The sequence below is a fragment of the Cupressus sempervirens genome, chromosome 11 (genome assembly GCF_028749045.1).
Source record: "Cupressus sempervirens isolate cs-2001-9-10 chromosome 11, ASM2874904v1, whole genome shotgun sequence".
Taxonomy (NCBI): Eukaryota; Viridiplantae; Streptophyta; class Pinopsida; order Cupressales; family Cupressaceae; genus Cupressus; species Cupressus sempervirens.
In genome coordinates, this window is record NC_143128.1 from 784339055 (window position 1) to 784342622 (window position 3568).

A 3568-nucleotide genomic window follows, 5' to 3' on the forward strand; every position below is an offset into this window, starting at 1 on the left:
CCAAACCTTTGGGTTGGATCTCCAAGGCAAAACCAAGCCTTAGGCTTGGGTTTGATTAAGGTTTAAATAGCGTGTGTGCCCTATAGTGCACATGCGCTATTTAAACCTTAGCTCTTAATAGCGTGTGCGCACTATAGGGTGTAAGCACTATAGTGCACACACACTATTAAGATGTAAGTTGCAAAAGAGAACTAGGTTGGGGGGGGGATAGGGGAATGGCTATGTGTGTGCATGAAAGAGATAGAGAGAAAGTAGGGGATAGGAGAGGGGAAAGAGTACAAGATGGGAGAGAGAAAGTGAGAAAGAGTAGGGGTGGCAAAGAGAGTATAGGATGAGAGAGAGAGAGGAGGGGTGGAAAAGAGAGGAAGTGTGAGAGAGAGTACGAGTGGAAAAGAGAGAGTGCGGGATGGGGGAAAGAGATTTTAATTAGGGGATGGGAGAGAGAGGAAGTGTGAGAGAGAGTACAGGTTGGGAGAGAGAGATTAAGAGTAGGGGATGGAGGAGAGAGAGAGTAGGTGATGGGAGACAGAGTGGGAGAGGAAGAACTTGAGAGAGAGGAGGATGGGAGTGCATGTGTGTGAAAGAGAGAGAGTATGGAATGGGAGAGGGAGAAGACAAAGTAGCTCAAGAGAGAGTAGGGGATGGAAGAGAGAGTAGGTGATGGGAGAGGGAGTGGGAGAGGTGGAGACAGGGGGGAATAGAAATGTGTATGTGTGTGTGTGTGTGTGTGTGAGAGAGAGAGAGAGAGAGAGAGAGAGAGAGAGAGAGAGAGAGAGAGAGAGAGAAAGAGAGAGAGAGAGAGAGAGAGAGAGTGTGAAAATTTAAGAGAGACTAGAGGGTAGCAGAGAGAGAGAGAGAGTGGAGAGGGAGACAGTAAGAGTGAGTGAGAGAGAGAGTAGGCAGTGGGAGAGAAAGAGCAAGTGAGAGAAAAAGTAGGGGATGGAAGAGGAGAGAGGGGGGATGGGTGTGTGTGTGTCAAAGAGAGAGAGTCAAGAATGAGAGAGGGGAGAGAGAGATAGAGAGAGTAGGCAATGGTAGAGGGATGGGAGAGAGAGGGAGAGAGAGAGAGAGAGAGAGAGAGAGAGAGAGAGAGATAGTAGGCAGTGGGAGAGCGAGTGGGAGAGAGAGAGAGAGGTGGAATGGAAGCATTTAAGAGAGATAGAGTAGGGGATGGGAGAGAGTAGGCAGTGGGACAAGGACTGTGAGAGAGAGAGAGGGGGAATGGGAATGTGTATTTATTTATAAGAGAGATAGAGTAAAGGATGGGAGAGAGTATGAGAGTTTGAGAGAAAGTAGTAGGAGATGGGAGAGAGAGTGAGAGTAAGGGATGGGAGAGAGAGTGAGAGTAAGGGATGGGAGAGAGAGAGAGAGAGAGAGAGAGAGAGAGAGAGAGAGAGAGAACTTGAGAGAGATAGACAGTAGGCAGTAGGAGAGGGAGTGGGAGAGGGAGAGGGAGAGGGAGAGAAATAGGGGAGATGGGAGTGTGTGTATAGATGTAGAGAGTAGGGGATGGGAGAGAAGAAGAAGAGTGGGGGGATACGAGTGTGTGTATCTATGAAAGTGAGAGAGTAGGGGATGGGAGAGAGTGTAAAAGTGTGAAAGTAGGGGGTGGCAGAGAGAGTACGATGATGGGGGAGAGAAAGTAGGCGATGGGAGAGGAAAAGAGAGAGGGGGGATGGGAGTGTGTGTGTGTAAGAGAGATAGAGCAAGGGATGGGAGAGAGTGTGAGAGTAGGGGGTGGATGAGAGAGAGTACGATGATGGGGGAGAGAAAGTAGGCGGTGGGAGAGGGGGGATACTCTATCTTTCTTATAAATAAATACACATTCCCCCCCCCCCACCCCCTTAATGCAGATGGGGTGAGATGATAAGCAACTAAGAAAGTGGGCCAAAATCCTCCTCTAGAAAGAACCAAAAACAATGAGAGAGTTGAAGAGGTACAAACACCTATAAAGTTACAATCACTGACTTTGGATGGGGCTAATGTTCTAGAAGGGAAACTCACTTGACAAAGAAAGAGGGCACAAAAATGGAAACAACTATCACCCCATGGTGCTTTATAAAATAGTGCAAGTACAATCATCTCAAAACAACATTCATGAATCTTAAATGCAAGAGTGACACTTTATCTCAGTGCATTTGCACAAAGATACTTACAAATGATATCAAAAATGATAAGAAAGGGAAAAAAGCTAATACAAAAGATAGTACAACCCAAAACAAAAGATCCCATGCTATGAAAATGATCTTCGGACTTGGAACACCCAAGATATCCACCATAGAGCAAAAATGCCAAAAACATGATAGAAATAGAATGAGGAAAAATTTGAAAGAAATGATAGCATTTTTGAAAAGATGACAAAACTAGCTTTCCAAAAATATAACATTTTCAAAAAATGGAGATGAGATGCAAAAGATATGAATGCTAGAGTGAAAAATAGAACTTTGGACTTTAATTACAAAAAAAAGCAATAAAACTACATCAAAACATAAAAATACCTAAACTAATGTCTCTATCTCAGAACTAGCTTTCTAGCACTTCTTTTGGATAAGGAAAATACCTTCGTATGCTCAAGTTATGGCCAAAAAATTACAAGCAGGTCAAAAAGGACTAGAGTGTTGGCAGGGGTGCTAATGCAGGCTGACATCATGCTGACATCAACATTCCACTAGCTTAAAATTGATCATGGTATGCCAGACGTGGAAAAAATGCTGACATGTTTGCAAGGTTAGCTGATGTGGCAAAAGCCATGTGGCACCCCTTGCCACACGACAGCTGCAAAAAGGTGCCAACTATCACATAATTTTCCATGTAGGCATAGGTGTAGTCAAGTAGAGTAGAGTAGAGTAGGGGGTAGTGGAGCTGTAGAGGTGGTCACAGAGGCAGTGGAGACTGGAGGCACCACTGAGGTGGGTGGTAGGTTGATCAAGTAGCAATGGTCATAGAGCTCTGCTAGCTCCGGCAGTATGCAGGCCATTGAAGTGGTGTTAGGGTGGTGCATAGGTAGCATCATGGTGGCTACTAGGTAGTGCCATGGTGGCACACATGAAAAAAGTTTTCAATTTTTTTTTGAATGAAATTGTCTATATAGTTTGTACGATAGGCCAAGCTAAAATTTGTTTGCCTCCCGAAGCTCCTGTAACCAAAATGGACAAATTTTATATGGATCCTAATTGTAACGAGCCTTCTAAACTCAATGAAAACATCCATTTAGGCCCAAAGTGCTCCAAAAAAATGCTCTTCCCCTAGATTGAAGAAAAAATCACAAACAAACTAGGGTTTGTGTCTCCCAATTGTGACTTAAAAAATCTTTCAAACTAGGAAGTAGCAGGGAGGCTCTAATACCATGTAGAATTTGATGAAAACCAACTTCATAGCTCACCAAGATCACCTACATGCAAATAAGCTATCAAAAGGAAACAAAAGAAGGTAGAGGTGGAGCTTGGAAAAACATTAAACAGACTAAGAGAGAAGATTGCAAACAATGAAAATGTATTGCTATACAATATGTCTTGAAAATGAGTTATGAAATATAATGAGAGAGCCCAAATATAAAGGCCTCAAGGAA